The 24,435-nt window shown below is 40.7% G+C and overlaps 2 long non-coding RNA genes across 2 annotated transcripts; one reads left to right on the plus strand and one right to left on the minus strand.

Moving 5' to 3' along the window:
* The first annotated feature begins 3,726 nt into the window (after positions 1-3,726).
* LOC111558396 lies at positions 3,727-8,316 on the plus strand. Its single transcript, XR_002739272.2, has 2 exons — positions 3,727-4,351; positions 8,188-8,316. It is a non-coding gene; the product is annotated as an uncharacterized LOC111558396 (long non-coding RNA).
* Positions 5,264-12,863, minus strand: LOC111558395. Its single transcript, XR_002739271.2, has 3 exons — positions 12,527-12,863; positions 9,781-9,945; positions 5,264-5,679 (listed from the first exon to the last, which is right to left on the minus strand). It is a non-coding gene; the product is annotated as an uncharacterized LOC111558395 (long non-coding RNA).
* Positions 12,864-24,435: the final 11,572 nt, after the last annotated feature.

Below are 24,435 nucleotides of genomic sequence, written 5' to 3' on the forward strand. Positions count from 1 at the left end.
TTAAACATTATGCTATGCTCACCACATGTGTAGCTGCATATAACTGAAAGCCTGTACCCCCCCTTCACTCATTTTGCCCATCTCCCCCCCCCCCAACTCCCTCCCCCTCTGGGTTTGTTCTCTGTGTTTACAGGTCTGATTTTGTTTTTTGTTTATTCTTTTTTTTTTTTTTTTTTTAGATTTCACATATAAGTGAAATCATTCAGATCAGTGTTTTCATTTTCTTTTGGTAAATATCTGGTAGTGGAATTATTGGATCATAAGGTATTTCTATTTCTAATTTTTTGAAAAAACTCCATACTGTTTTCCGCAGCGACTGAAACAATTTATATCCCCATCAACAGTGCATGCGGGTTCCTTTCTCCACATCCTTGCCAACATTTGTTATTTCTTGTCTTTCTGATTTTAGCCATTCTGACAGGTGTGAACTGATATCTCATTGTGGTTTTGATTTGAATTTCCCTGATGATTAGTGACGTTGAGCTTCTTTTCATGTCTGTTGGCCATTTGTATTACTGTTCAGGTCTTAATCTTGCTTTTGGCATGGATACTTTAGTGACTCAGACGTTAACACAATTTAAAATATTTAATTGTATTTGTTCTACAAAAATATAATTCTTTAAAAAAATTTTAATGTTTATTTTTGAGAGAGAGAGAGAGTGGGGGCGGGGCAGAGAGAGAGAGAGGGAGACACAGAATCCAAAGCAGGCTCCAGGCTCTGAGCTGTCAGCACAGAGACTGATGCAGGGCTGGAACTCATGAACTATGAGATCATGACCTGAGTTGAAGTCAGATGCTTAACCGACTGAGCCGCCCAGGCACCCCTACAAAACTATAATTCTTTACTCAGTAATCAGGCTTTTTTTTTTTTCACCAACCTCTTCTTATTTCTCCCTATTTATGTATAGTAATCAGTTTTTATGATTAATGTCAGCATTTTTTTTTGCACAAGTAACCTGCAGTGTCACAGGACAAAGAGAGAAAGCAAAAATCCTAAGTGTAAATAGAGTATCTTTGCTACTATCCTGAATGGGGTTTATATAACCTTTGCTTTCCTTATGCATTTCGGAGGAAGATTATCATCTTTCTTTCATCTGTAGATTTCTTCAATCTCTTTTCATGACAGTTATCAGCATTATTCATATAAAAGTTGCTAAATGTGTTCCTTAAGTGTGACCATTAATTGTCTTATTTTCTGCTTTTCATGACTAAGGCACATGAATGCCCATACATATCGTCCTCATTTTTCCTTCCTCAGATAAAGGTAGGCAAAATCCCTTCTTCAAAACTTGCCGTTGGATAATTTACTTGCTCAGAGATTGCCCTCCATTTTGTTAAGCGATTTCTTATTAAAGACATCAGGAAATCAGAATATATTCCAACATGGTTTTTCTTCCATTGGTTATCGTATATTTCCTTTTCCCAGTAATCCGGGCCTCGCAGAGCACCTGGCACAGCTCAACACATGTTGACTCCAATATGGTCTTCATGTGCTAAAACAGTATAGGATAAGCCAGGTACATTTAATCATGCATTGCTGAAATTCAAATGTCCTTGTTATACATCAGGTGTCCAGAAGTATAAGATTCTGATTAGAGAGGAATTCATGATGAATTTCCCCTTTCTTCTGATACTTAAGTCATTTATGCACAGCCCTCCCATCCTTGACATGATAGTGAGCTTTCCTTTGATGTACCACAGTCTCCATATTTGTTTCATTTCCTCTCCCAGAGCCACACACTTATTTGTCTTCCCTGTGTATGTTTTGGGGATGTATCTACTTAGTGAAAGAACATTTTCAATAACCTCTGCTGCTTTCATTATGTTTCCATCAGCCTTCCTCTTTTATTACGCAAGTTGACCTGCGCCCCATCAAAGAAGGAAGGGGTGTTCAACATAAAGGATCCAGGTAACACAGGGTAGAGATGCATCGCGGTTGGAGCAAAATGTAGTACTGAGGGTCACAGCAGCTAGAAAGCTGGAGACATCAGGGCTAGGTGGAGAAGTAATGAGGGTGAATGGTGGGCATCTCAGGATGGATGTGTGTATTTGAAAAGGAGGGCGTTGGAGAAAGGTGATCTAAGAGCTAAAACATAAATGTGGGGGTTCGTTTTAAGGAATTGGGGTTGAGAGTAATATGAACACATTTCAAGCCTTAGATGAGTTCCCCTGGTTTATTTATATTTGGCTTTTATTAAAATCTGTTATTATTGCTGTTTTTGTTGCTTTTATATCTTTAGAAGCCGTCTCCACTGTTCTGATACTGTTGTATTATGTTATGTTCTTTCTTTCCTGTTTTTCTTCTCCTACAGCCACTGTTGGGCATCGTTTATCCTCAATAATGCAATTAGAGTAATCTTTGGTTTTTCAAGTGAAGACTCTGATGTATGTATATATTTGAGCTTTACTTTATGCCATGCTGTAGATCACTGATGGTAGTCAGTTGTGTTCGAATTGAAAAGATTATCAAGCCTCAAAAAATGGCGATGATGAGGGGAATAGTTTTTAAAAAGTTGGGTGGCCTTATAGGAGGCTGTTTTGAAAGTGTCATGGTTAGAGAAGGAGAGGCAAAGAATAACTTGCCAATATTAGGAAAGATAATTTGGGAGGAATGGATTCCCGAAACTGCTCAAATAAAGGGAACATTCTAACCGGCAGAAGGAGAGGAGGGTAAGAGGCAGGAAGGGAGGAACTGAACAGAGAGAACGTGCCGTGTTCTTAAATGGTACGAACCTGATGCTTATTCTGTGGAAGCTGTTGCCCTGAGTTTGTCCATACCTGGCACTCTTGGTGTTCTCTGAACCGGTCCAGCTTTGGTTTGGGGTGAAAGTCTTTCTTCTTCTTTTTTTTTTTTTTTGTCCCGACCATCAGCTTTTTTTCCATTTTGGTGAATGGAGTCTAGGTCAGGTATAGTAAGCAATTAACGTGGCATGAGGAAAAGTTAGATAAAGGAGAATAACAATAACAAAATTATGATATGGAAATCACTTCCTTTAGATTGTGGATAAATATACATAAATAATGTTGTCCAACTCTCCCAAATTCCCATCGCTGAGAAATTCTGACCCAGCTCAATTAAGCTGCCTTTTATGAAAACTCTTCCATATGCCCCCAGCAATGCATGACGTTCACCTCCCTTTCACCACGAGAGCATTTTCAGGCTTGTTTTAGTCCCACTGTGGGCACACTATGCTTTAACTCCTTTTCACTTGCATATAAGAAGTCCCTAGTGCACATTTTTGACTCAAATAGCGATTAAAACGCATGGCAGACATTGAAGTAAGGTTTCTATCTGGACTGAATTGGCAAGCCCTGCTCTGAGTCTGTAATGGTCACGTAGATGTTTCTCTGTGAACACATACATATATTAACCTTTACAGGAGCATACACGTGTTTGAAGGCAGTCGTAGGAAGAGGAGTGGCATTCGGGCTCTGGAACTACCTGCCTTGACCTTGAATCTGAGTGTTACCACTATCCAGCTGTGTGACTTGGGGCAAAGCCTTTAACCTATCCTGTTGAAGTTTTCTCTTGTGTGATGGGGATGCTACCAACATCTGTCTGATAGGACAGTTGTCAGAAGAAAATGATAGAATACATGTAAAGCATTTAGAACAATCCCTTTCACAAGTGAGGACATGATAAATATTAGTTATTTATATTATTATTATTATTATTTTGGTCTTGTATACAAATTCCTTCAACTGCATAACTCTTATCTCAAATCCCAGATTATAAACGTCTTGTGGGGAGAGACCGTTTCTCTCTCTTCTGTATCTCATGGTTCAATCTTAAGCATAGTTGTGTGTTTTCTTACTTGTTGGAAAGAGGGTGATGTGCTGGAGCCCAGAGAGCACATGGAGCCTCATAACATTTCCCTGAAACATTCCAGGCAGTAAAAGCGTAAAGGTAAATGATAGTTCCGAACACAGAAGAATCCCGTATTTGGCTGGACAGGCCAGGGTCCTCTGGAAGTTTCTGAGATGGTAATAAGAAATATTTATAGCTATAGGCAACACCTTTTTCCACAAACAGTATTTCAAAGAAACTATACGTATTCCAGGTTCTCACCAGATCCGTGTTAAATTAGAGCACTGCTGAGGAATTTAGGCGATTTAAAATTTTATTCTTTCTTGTTGCTGCTTTTGTTGTTTTTTTAGTAAGTTCTGCTTCATTACTGTGTCCTGAACCAAACTTATCTGGGATAATGGTCATATTCAAGTGGTACGGAAGTTGGCCTGGGAATATTTAGTGCCATTTTTCAGGCTCTCTTCAAAGAGGAAAAGGAAGAGAGGACCGAGCCACATCGTGGTATTGGAAAAATATCTTCATCTCTTTTTCAAACATTTTGAGGTGAGTGAGACTCCACATACATGTTGCTAAATAAATGCCTCCTCCATCAAATATTTTAAGAGAAATTAAATCCTTTGGACTCTGATTGTTTTACACTTGCCTCGTCAGAATCTTCCTTTGTAAGAGCAACTTGATAGCTAAAGAAACCCCTGGGGCCTTTATTCTTGAACTAGGAGGTCGTATTTTTGTCAGTGCTCACTGCAACCTGAACCAAGAGAAGCTCAAGTTCAGCTTCAAATTTGGAACCCACAACCTTGAGCGAGTTATAATGCTGGTAAATCTATTCTCTCTGCAAATTCTCTCAGAGGCCACGCTTGAGATGGGATGGATGTCTTAGAAAAGCATGTGTTCAGAGGAAGGAAAAGAACGGTTAGGCCAGTCAAGATACGTCTGACAGTCCAGTCCTGGGCAGAAGTCACCCTGTGGGGTGGCATTCTGGGAAAGCTGACAAGCAGAATGTACTCCTGAGTCCACATGGGAAAGGAATAAAACATCAGGGGTTGCGGACGACGTGAATGGGTTTTGTGGACCGAGTTCTCAATGAATTCTCCACAGTGAATGCTGTGTGTGTTCATTCATTCTTTTAACAAATACCCATTGAGCAGGCGCTGCGAACAAACACTGCACTAACGTTGGAAATACAGAGGTAGCCAGGCAGAAGCTCCCTTCTGTCAAAGATAAACAAAGCTGGATACTAGTTAAAGTGGGAAGGACAGAATTTACTCAGTAATAGCTATTGCAATAGGGAAAAGAGTCCAGCCTGAACTGAACTCATCTTCGATCTGTACAGAGGTGACTGGACATTTTTTTAAAAATTTTTTTTGACGTTTATTTATTTTTGAGACAGAGAGAGACAGAGCATGAACAGGGGAGGAGCAGAGAGAGAGGGAGACACAGAATCTGAAACAGGCTCCCGGCTCTGAGCTGTCAGCACAGAGCCCGACGCGGGGCTCGAACTCACGGACCGTGAGATCATGACCTGAGCCGAAGTCGGACGCTTAACCGACCAAGCCACCCAGGCGCCCTGTGACTGGACATTTTAACGGGAGAATGGGAAGGGAGGGGTGAAGGGAGATGGGCTCAGTAAAGTCAGAGGAGTGAAACATTTCAAAACGCAAGGAAGGGAAGTTGGTCCATGTGAAACCCATCTGGGTTTGCCAACTGGTGTTTATGCCATTAGGTCCCTCCTCTCCCACAGTGACGGGGAGACGGGCCCCTGTCTTCAGGTGTTGGCTGGAACAAATGGCAAATTCTTTCGGCAGTCTTGCATTTTCCTCAGGCAGGTACTTTAAGGGGGACTGAAGTCATCTTGGGAATGTAGCCTGCAACTGTTAGAACTTATGTTAGTGTTTGTTCAAATCTAAGATTGAGGCCTCGTCAAGAAGAGGGTTCAGAGGAGTCTTCCTAGAGTTGGGTCAGGAAGAGAATCTTTGCATTCTGATAGAATGCATTCTATCAGGAAATTAGAGAATAACATTTTAATGAATGTTTTATTAAATGTATTAATATTATTTTATGGGAAGGGTGCTTGTGGTACTTTAGGCGTTCCTAGCTTGGTAGAGTGGCATCCTTGTTGATTTCCACTGACATTAACTAACTTGGGAAATTCATGCCAGAACTACTCTGAGTCAGGTGTAACACATAAAAAGTACAATCATCCATTTTGACATGTTTGTTTCACTGTCCCCAAAACATCTACCAGGATGTCTGAGACATCTGCCTTTCCATCTGGGATCCCCAACTGAGGTATGGACGTTGTATTTAGGAAGTCTGAACTCTCTCAGATCCATGACTGAGATAGCTCATTTCATATATGTGAACTCATCTTTCTTTCCCTATTTTGATTCTGGGAAGATGTTTTGGACACTTTCAGAACCTGCTTCCCCAAGTCTTGAAATAACTTCTTAGTTCAATCAGCCCCAGCATTACCTTCGCACCACTTTTGTATTTTCAAAGTAGGAAACTCAAATCACAAGCCAAAGTAGAACCTGAGTTCTGGTTCCAACTCTGTCGTACTTTATGATACAGGACAAGTCAACCCCTTGGGGCTTCAATTTCCTGCTACGAGCTCAGCAGGACACAGTAAGATGTGCCCAGATGGAAAAGTGCTGTGAAGATTAAAATATGTTATGCACATGCTAGTTTTCGTTAACTTTGTAAGCATCCATTGTGCTAGGACCACAGAAAGCTGACTTGGGCTCTTTGGGAGAGGCAAATTATGGGGAAGACTTGGTTCCCTCCATTACGATAATGAAAATTGGCTTGAGTTGATGACATAAGGAATTAAAAGTGACATAGAGAAGATACTTTGATTTTTGTTGCGGTAGTTTTGTGTTTCTTAGGGGAAGGAGTTGAAAGTAGCATGAATACATTTTCGCCTTCTTTCTTTTTTTTTATTTTATTTTTTTTACATTTATTAATTTTTGAGAGACAGAGACAGAGAGCAAGAGGGGGAGGGGCAGAGAGAGAGGGAGACACAGAATCCGAAGCAGGCTCCAGGCTCTGAGCTGTCAGCACAGAACCTGACGCGGGGCTCGAACTCACAAACCGTGAGATCATGACCTAAGCCGAAGTCGGATACTTAACTGGCTGAGCCACCCAGGTGCCCCTCCCCCTATTTCTTTAGTCCTCTATAGGAGTGACTAGAAAACTCAGCTATATTTCATGCGCTATTGTCATTGATTAGAAAAAGGAGGCAGAGTAAGGTAGTGATCTGGCCGCTTGTGCAAGGAGACCAGCCACCTGTGTTTCTGATACAGCACATGATGATCGACACTGAGGGCCATGTGGTGTCTCCCTCCTTAGGGTCTTTGTCTGGAATACGACTGATAGGGGAACAAGACTGTTCTGAAGAATCTTTCCTCCTGAGAGGCATTATGGGTCCAAAATGGGTCAAAATCTCATTTCTTGGGGTCACCTGGGTGGTTCATTCAGTTAAGCATCTGACTCTTGATTTTGGCTCAGATCATGATCTCGCAGTTCGGCTCCTGGGTTCGAGCCCTGCATTGGGGTCTTCACTGACAGAACAGAGCCTGATTGGGATTCTCTCTCCCTCCCTCTCTCCCTGCCCCTCCTCTGCTTGTGCTGTCTCTCTCAAAACAAAGACAAAACAAAAACAAAAAACCCATTTCTTCCCTCCATCTTTAGCTAAAAGAGTCACTTGAGTGATTTGTAAATTTAACAATGACTGAGGTTCAAAATCCCGTTACCCTGTGGGCCCTGACTTCTTGTCCATTGTGTTCCCTTATCGATGCTCTACAGAGCTTGGGGCTCGTGGCAAAAAAAAAAAAAAAAAAAAAAAGGAGCAAAGAGATACTGTCTGTATCTCAGTACAGCTCTTGGCATTCTGGATCAGGAGTTGCTTCCTTCTCCAACCTGCTGTCTCCACATAATGTGACAGCTGAGGACGAGTCTGTGGTGACGGCCAAGTGGTCGAGGGGACAGGGCACTCCGTGTTCCTCTGGTCCCCTTTCCTCTAGTACGAAAATCATGAGAATCATGCCACATCCCTCTGGGAGAAGCATTTGCAGCAGAGTCAGGGCGTTAGTAACAAAAACTTCCACTGAAAGCCAAATTTGATGGAAATCCTAAGCCTGATTTTCCTTGGGTTTGAAATGCATGCTGCTGCAAAGGCAAGCGACCTTCCTTTATTGATGGAATACCTTGAAAATTTCTTTCACAGGCTGTTGCTGCCATGCCCAACCGAGCAAATCCTGCTCTCTCCCTCTGCTCCCTAGAGGAAAACCTCAGGACCCCACTGGAAAAAGCGAATGATCGATTAATGATGAAATTGGCCAACTTGCCAATAACGGTAAATTGCTTTGTTCTTCCCACAGCAAGGATGCCAGCTCAGTGTGTGGCCTGTGCCTGGAGACAAAGGATGGGAACCCTGCTCAAAATGAACATAGATGAGCTTTCAGACCCATAATGAGCACAGTGATAACAATAAAAGTGGCCTGCGCGTCTGTCGTGTTTTTGACGGATTTCAGATGTTTTACATAGTCTTATGATCAGATATTTACATTTGCAGAAGAAATGCAATGGTCAGAGCAGGCTCCCCTCCCCTTTATGTGGGTGGATGAGAGTGTCGTTCATGAACATGCACACTTTAATATGCATAAAATACTCTAAAGACAGCAAAACAACGGGAAGACCTCCCGGAAATCTGCAGTCCCCTTGAGGACATGAAATTTGCACATGAAACCACGTGCAAATAAATATAAAACAACGTGTCAAAAAGGACAAACTGATATACGTAGTCACTATTTTTATTTAGTATTTTTGAAATCATGGAATTAATTATTTTAAATTTAATAGTAATCATCCCATGCTCATTACGTACGTAGTCACTATTTTTATTCAGTATTTTTGAAATCATGGAATTAATTATTTTTAATTTAAATTTAATATTAATCATCCCGTGCACATTAAGAAACTAAACAAAGTAATGAAGATTAAAATAGCTATTAGCTGCAATCCACCACTCAGGAAAAAGAAAAGGAATCATGTAACATTTTAATGCAATTCTTCTGGTCCTTTTAATTTTTCTAAAGCTTATAGACTTCATTCATAGAAAAGGGCTTCACCCATACTCTATTTCTTTACTCTCTTTTAAAACAACAACAACAATGTGGCATACTGCTAAATACATTCACATTGTTGTGCAACCAATTCTGATCTTTAAAAAAGGGCATATATACATGAATATGATAGATTTTTGATTACACTTGTTTTTTTAATGTTTATTAATTTTTGAGAGAGAGAGAGAGAGACAGAGCATGAGTGGGAGAGGGAGACACAGAATCGGAAGCAGGCTCCAGGCTCTGAGCTGTCAGCACAGAGCCCGATGCAGGGCTTGAACCCCTGAGCTGCAAGATCATGACCTGAGCTGAAGTCAGACACTTAATCGACTGAGCCACCCAGCCACCCAAGATTATACTTTTTTTTTAAGGAATACTTTTTTTTATAAGTAATGTTTTTTCTTAGTATCAAAAATAATCCATGTTCGGTACAGAGAACTTAGAAAATACCCGTTATCCTAACACGAAAGAATAATTAATATTATATTGTACCAGTTATCCTTCTAGCATTTTTCCATGTGAGCACACGTATCTGTTTAGGGTATGTTGGTACATCATTTGCATTTGAATTTATAAAGACAAAATTATATCAGAGGTTTCAAATACCTTCTTTAGGATTATCTTGTAAGTTATGTGATACAAATAAATCTGCACATGTAGTTTTATTGCCCATTTCTTTTTTTTTTAATTTGCTATCATAGTATGGGCTTTTTGTGGTCACTTCCAGAGGAAAGGCTGGAGTAGTTTAAGGTGAAGGAGTGTACTTTATCAGGAAGAGCTTTCTAGAGGAGGTGAGCGCAGGGGCTAGGAAAAGGTTGCAGGAACCGGCCCCACAGCCTCTTCACTTACCTCCCCACTCCTTCTTCTGCTGCTCTGGTGTCTGAGGCATCTGTCGGGGGAGGCAGAGTTCAGCATGTACCAGAGGCGCAGGGCGAGGGAAAGTTCTTCCTGCTTCCTGTTTGCTGGCTAAAAATGTCCCCTCTTGAGGTTTTAAGATGATGCTCTTCTTGTGCACTAAAGCCAAGAAGGGATGATACTGAGAGGCAAATACTTATCTGCTGCCTATAACAGGACGTTTCAAGATACCCAAGAGAATTTAAAACTACTCCTCAAAATATAAAATAATTTCAAAAGTCCAAGCAATTAGTAACAAGTAGCAAGTAGGCCAGATTACGGACAGCTTGAATTGTGTCCTGAGGCTTAACAAATTGAGACCCTGGATTCATAGCAGTCCTCTTTAATCAGTGATTCATATGAATTGATACACGCCACTAGTCACTTTAGCTACTAATCACACAGGCTACAGACAAGCTGAGATATTTGCTGTCAGGTTGTTGGGCGGGGGGTGGGCTTGGATTGTGGCATGTGTAATTCGAGGTCATAAAAATGCATCTACTATGAAAAACTCTAAAATAGACACCATTTTCAACGGAAAGAGAGCTGGGCACCAGATTTAGTTTTGTTTTTGTATTTTATTTTAAATGACAAGCTGAGCGATCTTAAATAATCCCCCAACCTTCTCTGTGCCTTGGGTTCCTTTTCAATATAACGGGTTTAATACGGTCTAGCTTACCTACCAAGGTTTATGGGAGGCTTGCATTTGTTAACAGCTATGGAACCACTTTGAAAATGAAAAATGCAGTGTAGAGGTACTGTTAGCTAAGCACTTTTGTTACACAACAACCCCATAACATGGGTCGGAAAGTGAATTAAGAGGACAAAATTGGTTTTCCCTGTGGACTGAAGTAGCCTACTGGCTACTATGTTTGGGAGTATGTGGGGAAAACTTTTTTTTTTTGGATACACATTTACATACACTTCTCATAAGAAAAACTGAGCATCTTTGAAAAGATAGACCACTAAAACATACACATAAAAAAGAAGAGTGTTACTCTACGTACAGCCTAAATTCATCATCTTGTGATCATGTTTGAATCTGCATGAAGACATCTGGTTGCTATTTGGGGCAAGGACTGTGGTCACAGCGTCACTGCCAGTGGGTATTCAATGCTTATTGAGTGAATGGATGAATGAATGAATGAAAAGTTGGGTTTTAGGTACTGAAAGGGTAAGGTGGTAGGTTACAGACATCTTTTAGAGAAACTACTATGTTCCAGTTAGAGTACCAAGACTTCACCTTCATCTGCTGTATTTATCAAAATTTCTTGGTAAAATTTTCTACTAGCGATTTATTCCACGATAATGATTGTGTTCCCAAAAGACATACAAGTGAAACATGGTGGTGGGGAAAATGCAGACTGTGGACTATTTCGTAGAATTCATCCAAGCTGTGAGACACACATACCCATCCATCTATGCATCCAGCAAATCCATGCCTATGAAATGAACACACACACACATACATTAAACACACACTCACACACATACAACATATATTCTCACTTCCTGGCTTGATTGCTAAACCCAGTAATTTTGAGATAACAATGGAAAGGACAGAACTACTTGTTTTATAGTTGAAGAGATGTTGAGTGACAGTTTAAGGCACATGGTAGATTAGCAGTGTCCAGCTTCCCTTAACAACTACATAGGGAGCCTGGGGCTCTGGTTGGGGCTGGAGTCCCGGAGCCTGGACTGGGTGGGAGAGAAGCGAGGCATGGTTTACACCATGGATGTGAAGTCTGAATTCCAGCATTGGTGGTCCAAAGGGTGAAGTCTAACCGTTGGGGGAAGTGGGATAGGATGGTTTAAGAAGCAGATCTTGGGGTATTCCCAGAGAGAGAGAGAGAGAGAGACAGAGACAGAGAACTTTTTACCAGGGACCTCCCACACTCAGTCTGTTAAAGATGGTAATGCAGACAAGGGCAGAATCATCTCCGGAGCATGGGTGTTCTAACTCCGAGATAATTTCTGAAGGCCCCACAGAGAATCAACGCATATTACCAGCAGGACAATGTACTAAGCATATTCCACAAGTAAACAACGCAAAGCAAAAGATCAGGGTGGTGGGCCTTGTAACAGGCACCAACCAGATCCCCTTTCGGGTGACAGAGGACTCCTTCTCCCAGCTGGCAGACTCCAGCTGCTCCCAGGCAATTGTCTCTGCGGAAGAAAACCCCTTCCCTGGAAGGCCTGAACTCATCGACTGCTCAAATAGGAGAATAAAGGTATGGCCTCCTCATTCCAACTCGAGCAGCTGCAAGCGTCAGTCACCCTAGGGGCGCCTGGGTGGCTTATTTGGTTGAGCATCCAACTCTTGATGTCGGGCTCAGGCCATGATCCCAGGGTCATGGGATCAAGCCCCATGAGGAGTCTCATGATAAGCCCCACATGAGGGGTGGGGCTCAGCATGGAGCCGAAGATTCTCTCTCTCGCTCCCTCTGCCCCTCTCTCCTGCTCACGCACGTGCTCTCTCTTTCTCTGAGATAAAAAAAAAAATTTTTTTTTTAGAAGGGTCACCCTAGTTCTCTGTAGGACTGGTTGAGGACTGCGCTGAGATAGCATCACAGCTCGCCTTCTCACTCTGCCCCTTTCTGCTTCCTTCCCTTCCCGTTCCCAGGTGTTGTTCCCAAGAGCACCCCCCAAAAAACGCCTGCAAGCTTCTCTCCATCCCAGAGTCTGCTTCCCAGGGCCTGACCTGCTCTCCTGGCTGACAGTCAGCTCGTCTTCCAGCAGACGGCCAGGACAGCAGTTTGACAACGTGCTGTGAAGGTCAATGTTCCGATCTAAAGAAGATGTGTGAAGACCAGACAATGTCCTGATACATAAGCACCTTGTTCTAGGGTGATGCTGTCGGCTCACTTTAAATATTCAAAGCCTTTCCCACAAGGCTTTGATCATCTCAGTGGCCTCGTGAGGTAGGCACAAGAAGTATTATTTGTTGCCAATTTTGCAGATTTGGAAACCGATGCTAACCGAGGGTTTCTGACGTGAACAAGAACCCGTGACTACTGGTAAGTGGCAGAAAAGGGACGTTCAACTGATCTCATAGATGAAAATGGGACTGTCTTTAAAAAAAAAAAAAAAAAAAAAAGGACGGGTTTATGAGGTCACTACAAGCAGGGAGGCAGGAGAATGGCCCGGATGTGTACCCATGGGCCATTGTAGCAGTGGTGATTCAGCGGCAGGGGATTGTCAGGGACCCTGGAGACTGTTGAGGATGCTTCCCTCCCTTGGAGGCGAGAGGTGCAAAGTGAGAGGCCTGGTGACAGGTTCTGGGATTGGTAGCTCTAGTCCCAAACTGCAAAGCAACTTTTCTGTGCAGGATTTCCTGGACCTTACAGGAATCACACCATTTCTGGCAAGATATTAATCTTTTGGTAACAAAGAAGCATTCTCCGTTTGGCCGCCCAAACCACACACGTCTATTTACATGCCAAATGCTAGATTAGAAATATATAGCTTTCTAACACGCCTGTGTCATTTCCCCCCACCAATCATTCTCTATGATTCTCGGGCTTCTCTGTCTCCCCCCAACCTGTTTTCCAAGCATCCAGTGTTTTAGCCGCGTGGCCCATTTCCAGCTCAATCTCAGGTTACATTTGTTTCTAAGGTAGCCCTGTGTGTTCCAAACACGCGCGCGGAGCACTGCGCAACGAGCCCACGTTTTCTCACGGTTTTCTTCCCGTCGAGGCTCCCTGGCTTCTGCAGCCCGCCCCTCCCCCCCCCCCCCCAGCCGGAACGCGCCACCGCCGCCGCTTCCCTTGAGGGATGTGCTGAGAGCCTGGCCCCTCCGGCTCCACTCATCTCCTGCAGCAGAGCACCCGGTGCAAGGCGACCGTGCGACACAGGGCGAGCAAGCCGCTTTCTGGTGCCTGTGACCCCGCAAGGCGCCAGCGGCGCGCGGGCCACCGGCCCCGCGTCCCCGCCAGGCCATTCGCTGATTGCTGTCGCCCCGAAGGCCGAGCGGTGCGCGGGGACTTCGCCGCCTGCCCACCTCCACTGCAAACAGACGCGCGTTCTCTGACTTTGACGGCTCCCTGGGTTCCTGTGAAAAACAACCACTGCGTTGCCATAGCGTACTCCTCAAACACCAGCATCAGGGGATCGCAGAATCACAGCAACAAACGTTACGAGGCACTATCTCCAAATAGACGCGCGGCAAAATAATCCAAATAGGACCATTAAATAATAATCCTCATTAAAACCAAGCCAGACGAAACGCAGTCACTCTTAGAAGTGTGCTAAAGGAGGGGGGGGGGACAAAAAAAACCCCCAACATGTTTTAAGAGAAGATTAATAATCTGCTCATTAATTTTATTGGATAATTACACATCATTGGTCTCTCCAGAGTCGTTCATTTTTTGAAATTAAAAATGCCTTTTAGGGTTTCTCCCGTACAATGTGCACATCAGGTGTGCAGAGAGCTTTTTAGCATGCAAAAAAAAAAAAAAAAAAAAAAAAAAAGAATCACGATATTAGACAATGTGCTATTTTTCTATAAGAAAGCAGCCTTTCCCAAAACGTTAATCTGCCGCAGAAAGATGCTTCTAATTTAGAAGGAATTAGAGGGAGAGTCTACTCCTCTAAACAAACACCTCTGCTAACAGCTTCATTAGTATGTATTTTCACATAATTCAATTAGCCAAAACACATACACATGCTCACAGCGCTGTTCCCTTGCTCTGGGAGTGTCAGCAAGACTTTAAGCAGATCTGAAACAAAATTGCATAAATGGCATGTAGAGCTGGGTGCATACAAAGATACCTTCAGGGTTCTAATAAATTCATGCAACTTTTTAAAGTATGATTTCCTAGCAGGCAATCACTTTTAATTAACGGGATCACCTACAGCAACACATGTCCTTCAAAAACTTACATTATTTTTTCTTTTTGAATTTCAAAGTTTCTGTAGTAAAAGTTGAATAGCTGAGTAGCTTAACCTCAAAAGGATTCCAGGCTTTTATGACAGTTATAAATCACTGTGGTGCCTTCTTTATAAGAAGAAAAGATTCTTAACACAACAGAGAAAGAAGGAAATCTCTTTTTAGTCATAGCTAGAAGCAAGCATTTTCTCCAAAGGTCAAAAAACTTTTCCTCAGTTAAAGAATAATTTTAAGGACATTGCAGCTACTTGTACAAGTAATCTCTTATAATTTACTTTATGAATTATACATTCAATTTCCAGGATTGTGGTTTGACACGGATGGACTCGCCTGTTTCTGGAACTGGTTTTGTCGGGCTTCTCGTGTTTCGTTTTCAGTAAACACGGGCCAGGGCTGAACGCAGGATTTACTTAATGAGCCCTTCTCCTTAAGGAAAATGAGAATCTATATACTCACCAAAGGATTTAGCTGAGTGGTTCTTGCCATTTCTTTTCCCAGCCTTTGTTTGAAAGACAGGGACATGCTCAGAGGCCATCTAGGACTAATGGTCAGGTGGCAGAAATCGGAAAAAGAGGGGTGCCTGGATGGCTCAGTCGGTTAAGCGTCCGACTTCGGCTCAGGCCATGATCTTGAGACTCGTGAATTCGAGCCCTGCCTGGGGCTCTGTGCTGACAGCTTGGAGCCTGGAGCCTGCTTCCGGTTCTGTGTCTCCCTCTCTCTCTGCCCCTCCCTGGCTCATGCTCTGTCTCTCAATCTCTCTCAAAAATAAATAATAAAACGTTAAAAAAAAAAAAAGAAATCTGAAAAAGAGACAACTTTGAAATGAGGGAAGAGTGAGAGACACCAAAACGAACCTGTTCACCTTCCCGCCCCTCATCCTTAAGGAACCTGGGCATTTGTCTGAAGTGGAGCATGATGCCTTGTGCCCTCTGCAAGGCTAATAAAGTACCTGCAGGGCAGAGCTTGCACCACGCAGACAGATGCAGCAATCCATCCAAGCACGTGTCTGAAAGCATCCATGGCGCCTCCTGAAGCCAGCCACCATCGTTTGTCACCACCCCCCTGCTGGTCCTCCTGCCTGGTACCGCTCTTGGCGAACACCTTCTCCACCGACGGTTCATTCACTGGTTTGGGGGAGGAATTAGGTTGGCCACAGACCGTGTTAGGTGTTAGGGACTCAAGATTTTTTTTCAAAACATAAATGTGATCTTTTGCTTCCAAGCTCAACTGTCTGAAAAGATTCCCACCATCCTTAAGATAACACGTAAACTCCTTAATATGGCCCCAAACCCCTCCATGGTCCTGACCTCTGCTAAGATTTCCAGCCTCGACTATTGCTGTCTTTTACCTTTCAATCTGACTTCTAGCCATTTTGGACTATTTATAGACCCAGGCACCCACCAAAGGGCTATTTCGTTGCTCACATTTCTTTTTTTTTCTTTTTTTTTTTTAAATTTTTTAAAATTAGTTTTCTTTATTTTTGAGAGGCAGAGAGAGACAGAGCACGTGTGAGGGGCAGAGGGAGAGGGAGACACAGAATCTGAAGCAGGCTCCAGGCTCTGAGCTGTCAGCACGGAACCGGATGCGGGGCCCGAACTCACAAACCGTGAGATCATGCCCTGAGCCGAAGTCGGACGCTCAACCGACTGAGCCACCCAGGCGCTCCGCTCACATTTTTTTCCCCCTCCAAACATAGCTTTTTAGTCCCAATCTTTGGAAGATCCCTTTCCCTCTTTTTCTCAATTTGAGTCAAAGGCCACCCTAGGTAATGCCTACTCATCTATCAGTTCCCCACTTAAAGATCATCCCTTTACATCCTTTTGGAAGCCTTCTCTGACTCCCCCAAGCTACGGACTCTTCTAGGCTCTGTTGATGCATTCTCTGTCAGCCCTCACTTATTCCACGAGTATTTACTGAGTACTTACTGTGTGCCAGGTACTATGTTCTAATGGTGCTTCTATTTCAGTGGGGGAAAATGAACACAACATAACTATTCAAATAAATAAGTAAAGAAACAAGACAACCTGCCATTGTGAAGAGTGGTCTCCTGTCAGTAGGGGCATCTCTGTGAAGAGATCACACTCGAGCTGAGAGGTCTGAGTAATGACCAGGAACCAGCCCAAGAATATCTAGTAAAAGATCATGCCGTCTGCAAAAGAAGGAAAAACAAGCCCACAGTCTCTAAAGTAGGAAGAAGCTGGGGTGCTCAAAGTCAGAAAAAAGCCGGGGCAGCTGTGGTGTACCAGGCGTGTCTTACACTTTCCGTGACACGTCTTGATCTGGGGTCCTGTTAGCCACCCATTGGCTCTCACACCACGCAATGTAATTAGTGCAGTCAAATGTCTTTCTCAGAAATATAGCTGTTGTTTTAGCCTTCATGGGTCTTTTTTGGTCTAATTTCTCAACTTGTTCAGAGTTAAGCAGGGTACAGGGCTGCCATTTTCTAGACCTCCTCAAAGACTTCCACATTAGTGAATGTGTTGCAAATAGGTTTTTTTCCTAGGTGATTTGTTTATTTAAAAAAAAAATTTAACGTTTATTCATTTTTGAGAGACAGAGCATGAGCAGGGGAGGGGCAGAAAGAGAGGGAGACACAGAATCCAAAGCAGGCTCCAAGCTCCGAGCTATCAGCACAGAGCCTGACGTGGGGCTCAAACTCGTGAACGGCAAGATTGTGACATGAGCCAAAGTCAGATGCTTAGCCAACTGAGCCACCCAGGCGCCCCTGGGGTTTGTTTCTTTATGGAGTTTATTGGGTGTTTTTTTTTTTTCCTGTGTAGAACCCTCCATTTTTTCATCATCAAATTTATTCTTATTTTTCTTTGATGGCTTCTAAATAAAGCTTTTCTCATTCTGAAATTTTAAAAAGTGTCCAGGTTTGTCTTTTGTTTTTTCCTTTTTTTAAAAAAATTTAAATTTTAGTTAACATACTGTGTGATACTGGTTTCAGGAGTGGAATTCGGTGATTCATCACTTACATACAACACTCAGTACTCATCACAACAAGTGCCCTCCTTAATGCCCATCCCCCAGCTAGCCCATCCCCCACCCAACTCCCTCTGTCAACCCAAAGTTTGTTCTCTATCATTAAGAGTATCTTGTGGTTTGTTTCCCTCTCTTCCCTTTTTTTCCTCCCTCCCAGATGTTCATCTGTTTCATTTCTTAAATTCCACATATGAGTGAAATCATATAGTATTTATCTTTCCCTGCTTGACTTCTTTTGCTTAGCATTATACATTCTAGGTCCATCCACGTCATTGCAAATGGCCAGATTTCATTCTTTTTGATGGCTTCGTAATATTCCACCGTGTGTGTGTGTGTGTGTGTGTGTGTGTGTGTGTGTGTGTGTACCTTCTATATATATTCTTTATCCATTCAACAGTTGATGGGCATTTAGGCTCTCTCCATAGTCTGGCTATTGTTGATAATGCTGCTATATAAATAGTACGTACCCCTTTGAATCAGTATTTTTGTATCTTTTCGGTAGATACGTACGAGTGAAATTGCTGGGCAGTTCTATTTTTCATTTCCTGAGGAACCTGTATACTGTTCTCCAGAGTGGCTGCACCAGTTTGCATTCCCATCCAGTTTTTTTTTTAAGCTTAGTTTTTTAGCAGCAGTTTTAGGTTCACAGCAAAATGAGAGAGAGGAAGGTACAGAGATTTCCCACAGACTCTCTGTCAGCTCCCAAGAAGTGTGGCCTCCCCCCAGTGTAGACATCACTCACCAGAGTGGTACATTATTGCAGTGGAGGAGCCTACATGGATTTCTGCAACATCATCACCCAAAGTCCATACAGTGCACGAGGGCTCACCGTGTTGTTCATTCTGTGGGTTTAGACAAGGGTATAATGACATGTATCTGTCTTTATAATATCATATAGGGTTATTTCCACTGCTCTGAAAAATGTTGATTTTTTTTCTAGTTCTTTTAAAATTTCAAACTTTACATTAGATCTTTCATGTATCTGGACTTTATTTTTGGTGTAAAATGGTAGAGATCCAACTTAATTCCTCCTCTCCCCCACCCCTATATAATAGCTTTATTAAGGTATAATTGACAAAATTGAAACATATTTAAAGTGTGTAACATGGTGATCTGATATAAATATATGTTGTAAAAGGGTTTACACAATCAAGTTAATAAACACATCTGTCACTTCACAATCTCCTCTTACAGAAACCTTTAATTATACAATACTGTATTTCCAAGTGTAGCCACGGTGCTACACATTAGACCCACAGAATTTATTCATCTTATAATTGAAAGTTTGTACCCTTTTAGCAATATGCTCCCATTTCCCCCACCTCCCACCCCCTGGCAAATACCATTCATTGTCTGTTTTTATGAGTTCGCTGTTTTTTAGATTCCACATATAAATGACACCACATAGCATTTGTATTTCTCTATGGAACTTCTTTCTCCTAGCGTGGCGCCCTCCAGGTTCATCCGTGTTGTTGCAAATGGCAGGCTTTCATTCTTTTTAGAGGTTAAATAATATTCTATTGCATCTATATTTTCTTTATCCATTCATCTGTCCACAGACACTTAGGTTATTTCCATACCTCGACTGGCATGAATAATGCTGTAACAAACCCGGCACGACAGGTCACTCCAGAGAGTGATTTGTTTTCCTTTGCATATATACACAGGAAGTAGGATTGCTGGATCATACAGTAGTTCTATTTTTAATTCTTTGAGAAGGCTCTGTAGTGTTTTCCACAGTAGCTGCACAAGTTTACATTCCCACCAACAGTGCACAAGGGTTCCTTTTTCTCCACACCCTAGCCAATATTTGTGATCCCTTGTCCTTTGATAATAGACATGCTAACAAGTGTGAGGTGACATTTTATTGTGGTTTTGATTTGCATTGTCCTGATGACTAGTGATGTTGAACACTTTTTAATTTACCTGTTGGTCATTTGTATGTCTTCTCTGAAAAAAAAAAAAAGGTTTATTCAGGCCCTTGTTCTATTTTTTAATTGGGTTATTTGTTTTTTTTGCTACTGAGTTGTGTAAGTTCCTTGTTCATTTTAGATATTAATCCTTATTGAGTATGTTGTTTGCACATATTTTCTCCCATATGTTGCCTTTTCACTCTGTTAATGGTTTCCTTTGCTGTGTAGAAGCCTTTTAGTTTGATGTAGTCTCACTTGTTTATTTTTGCTTTTGTTTCAAATCCAAAAAATCATTGCCAGGACCGGTCTCAAAGAGCTTGATTCCCTATGTCTTCTTTTAAAAGTTATATGGTTTCAGGGCTTATGTTCAAGTTTTTAATCTGTTGTAAGTTGACTTTTGTGTATGGTATAAGCTACTGGTCCAATTTCACTCTTTTGTATGTGGATATCCAGTTTTCCCAACATTATTTATTGAGGAGACTGTCCTTTTCCTATTGTGTATTCATGGCGCCTTTGTTGGTAATTAATTGGTCATACACGTATGCATTTATTTCTGAGCTATCTATTCTGTCCTATTGACACATCTGTTATTATGTTGATGCCATACTGTTTTGATTACAATAGCTTTGTAATATAGTTCAACAATGTGATGCCCCCAGCTTTGCTCTCCTTGGTTCATATTGCTTAGCTGTTTGGGGTCTTTTGTGGTTCCAAACAAATATTTGGATCATTTTTTTCTATTCCTATGAAAAATGCCATTGGAATTTTGATAAGGATTGCATTGAATCTGTAGGTCACTTTGGGTAGTATGGGCATTTTAATAATATTAATGCTTCCAATTCATGAACATGGTATACTTTTCAATTTATCTTCTTCAATTGCTTTCACCGATGATTTTCTTTAAATCAATGTCTTATAGTTTTAAGTGTGCAAATCATTCACCTCCTGGTTACATTTATTCCTAAGTATTTTATTCATTTTGATGCTATTGTAAATTGGATGGTTTTCTTAATTTTGCTTCCCAATAATTCATTGTTAGTATCCAGAAATTCAACTGATTTTTGTATATTTTGAATCCTGCAACTTTACTGAACTTATTAGTTCTAATAGTTTTTTTTTTTTTTTTTTTGGTGGAATCATAAGGTTTTCTATATATAAAATGTCATCTGCAGACAGACACAATGTTACTTTTTCACTTATTTGGATGCTTTTTATTTCTTTTTTGTGTCTAATTCTCTGCCTAGGACTTCCAATACTATATTGAATAAAAGTGGTGAAGAATGGGCATTTTTGTCTTTTTCCTTATCTTTGAGGAAAACTTTCAGCTTTTCTTCATTGAGTATGATGCTAGCAGTGGGCTTATTGTACATGGCTTTTACCGTGTTGAGGTGCATTTTATCTATACCTAATTTGTTGAGTTTTTAGCAAGAAAGGATGCTGAATTTTGTCAAGAGCTTTTTCTGTGTCTATTGAGATAATCATATGATTCTTATCCTGCATTTTGTTAATGTGGTGTATCATGTTAATCAATTTGCATATGTTGAACCATCCTTGCATCACAGGAATAAATCCTACTTGATCATTATGTATGATTCTTTTAATATACTGTTGGATTCATTTGCTTGTATTGTGTTGAGGATTTTTGCATCTACGTTCATCAGGGATATTGGCCTGTAGTTTTCTTTTCTTGTACTGTCCTTGTCTGGCTTTGGTATCAGGGTAATGCTGGCTTCATAAAATGAGTTTGGAAGGGTTCCTTCTTCTTCAATTTTTGGAAGCATTTGAAAAGGATTGGTATTAATCCTTCTTTAAATGCTTGGTAGACTTCACCAGTGAAGCCATATGGTTCTAGTCTTTGTTGAAAGGTTTTTGATTAATGATTCAATCTTTTCTCTTAAAACTGGTGTGTTCAGAGTTTTTGTTTCCTCATGATTCAGTCTGGGTAGGCTGTATGTTTCTAGGAATGTATCCATTTCTGCTAGGTTATCCAATTTCTTGGTACATAATTGTTCATAGTAGTTTTTTATGATTCTTAGTTATTTCTGTGTTATCAGTTGTAATGTCTCCACTTTTGTTTCTGATTTTGTCTTCTCTTTTATTTCTTAGTCTAATTAAAGATTTCTCAATTTTATCTTTAAAAAAACCTAGCTCTTAGTTTTGTTAATCTTTTCTATTGTCTTTCTAGTTACTATTTTATTTATTGCCACTCTGATCTTGTTATTTTCTTCCTTCTACTCATTTTTGGTTTAGTTTGTTCTTCTCTTTTAGTTCCTTGAAGTGTATATAAAGTTAGGTTGTTTACTGGAGATTTTTTCTTAACGTGGATATTTATCACTATAAACTTCCCTCTTAGGACTGCTTTTGCTGCATCCAGTAAGTTTTGGTTCATTTTTCTCAAAATGTTTTTTAATTTCCCTTTTGATTTCTTCTTTGACCCATCAGTTGTTCAGTAGCATGTTGTTTAATCTCCATGCATTTGTGAGTTTTCTAGTTTCCCTCTTCTTATTGATTTCTAGTTTCATATCATTGAGGTTGGAAAAGATGCTTTATATGATTTAAATCTTCTTAAATTTGTTTTGTTGCCTAACATGTGATCTATCCTAGAGAACCTTTTATGTGCACTTGAGAACAATGTGTATTCTGCTGTTGGATAGAATGGTCTGTATTTGTATGTTAGATCCATCTGGTTGAACATGTAATTTAAGTCTAATGTTTCCTTACTGATTTTCTGTCTGGATGATCTACCCATTGCTGAAAGTGGGTATTGATGTTCCATATTATTAATGTTGTATTGCTGTCTATTTCTCCCTCCAAATCTGTTAATATTTGCTTTATATATTTAGGTGCTTCAATGCTGGGTGCATAAATATTTACAATTATATATTCTTTTTTTAAATTTTTTAAATGTTTATAAAATAAATAAAATATGAGACAGAGAAGAAGACAGCCCGAGAAGAGGAGGGGCAGAGAGGAGGGAGACACAGAATCTGAAGCAGGCTTCAGGCTCTCAGAGCCTGACATGGGGCTCGAACACATGAACCATGAGATCATGGCCTGGGCCCAAGTTGGATGCTTAACCGACTGAGCTACTCAGGCACCCCTACACTTATATCTTCTTGATGAATTGACATTATGACCTTTAGCATTATGTAATGACATTTTTTGTATCTTACTAATTTTTGGCCTAAAGTTTGCTTTATCTAAGTGTAGCTGTGTCTGCTCCATTTGATTCCCATTTGCATGGAATATTTTTTCCCATCCCTTAACTTTCAATCTATGTGAGTTCTTAAAGCTGAAGTAAGTCTCTTGTGGACAACATATAGTTGGGTCTTGTTTTTGTTTTTGTTGTTTTGTTTTTGCTTTTGTTTTTTGTTTTTGTTGTTTTAGTCCATTCAGCAGCCATTCTGTATCTTTTGACTGGAGAATTTTAATCCATTTACGTTTGTCGTAACTGTTGACAGGTATGGACTTACCATTGCCATTCGGTTCATTGTTTTTTCACTATTTTATTGTTCCTTTGTTCCCTTTTTCTTCTCTTACTCTCTTCCTTTGTGATTGGATAATATTCTGTAGTGGTATGCTTTGAGTCCTGTCTCTATCCTTTATGTATCTACTATAGGTTTTTGTTTTATTGTTACCATGAGGCTTACATTGAACATTCTTATCATTATAACACTATATTTTAAGCTGATAACAACTTAACTTTGAACGCATAGAAAATCTACATTTTTACACCCCCCAACATTTTAGGTTTTTGATGTCACAATTTTCATCCTTTTATGTTGTATATTCATTAACAAATTATTATAGCTATAGTTATTTTTGATACTTCTGTCTTTTATCTTTCTGTAGAGTTATAAGTGATTTACACACTACCACTGTAATAGTAGAACATTTTGAATTTAACTAAAGGTTAACATTTACCAGTAAGTTTTCTAGTTTCATATGTTGTCATTGTTATTGATTAGTATCCTTTCATTTTAGCTTGGAGAACTGCCTTTAACATCTTCTGTAAATCCAGCCTAGTGGTATTAAATTCCTTCAACTTTTGTTTGCCTGGGGGAATTCTTTAACTGTTGACTATTTAATTATTATGTGTCTTACTTGCATCTCTTTGTGTTTGCTTTATTTGGGTATCTCTGGTCTTTTAGACCTGATGGTCTTCCCCCGCCCCCAACCCCCCTGAGGTTTGGGAAATTTTCAGCTCTTATTTCTTTCAATAAACTTTCTGCCCTTTTCTCATTCCTCTCCTTCTGGGACACCTATAATGTGTAGATCAAGCCAGCCAATGGTGTCCCATAAGTGCATTAAGCTATTCCCATTTTTTGAAAATTGTTTTTCTTTTTCTTCCTTTGACTGAGTGATTTCCATTGCCCTGTCTTTGTGTTGTTGATCCTTTCTTTCATTTGACTTAGTCTACCATTGAATGCCTTTATTGAAATTTTTAGTTCAGTTATTATATTCTTCAGTTCTATGATTTCTGTTTGGTAGTTTTTAATATTTTTCTATCTCTATGTTGCAATTTCTTACCCTGTTAATGCATTGCTCTCCTAGCCTTGGTAAGCATCTTTATGACTGCTGTTTTGAACTCGAGTAAATAATTTATTTTGGTTTCGTTAAAGTCAGTTTCTGGGAGCTTATCTTGTTCTTTTATTTGGAACAAACTCCCCTATTTCTTCATTTAAAAAAAATCCTCTGTGGGGCACCTGGGTGGCTCAGTCGGTTGGGCATACGGCTTTGACTCAAGTCATGATCTCATGTCCCTGAGTTCAAGTCCCGCATCGGACTCTGTGCTGACAGCTCTCTCTCTGCCCCTCCTCTGCT

This window comes from Felis catus, chromosome F1 (genome assembly GCF_018350175.1).
Source record: "Felis catus isolate Fca126 chromosome F1, F.catus_Fca126_mat1.0, whole genome shotgun sequence".
Taxonomy (NCBI): domain Eukaryota; kingdom Metazoa; phylum Chordata; class Mammalia; order Carnivora; family Felidae; genus Felis; species Felis catus.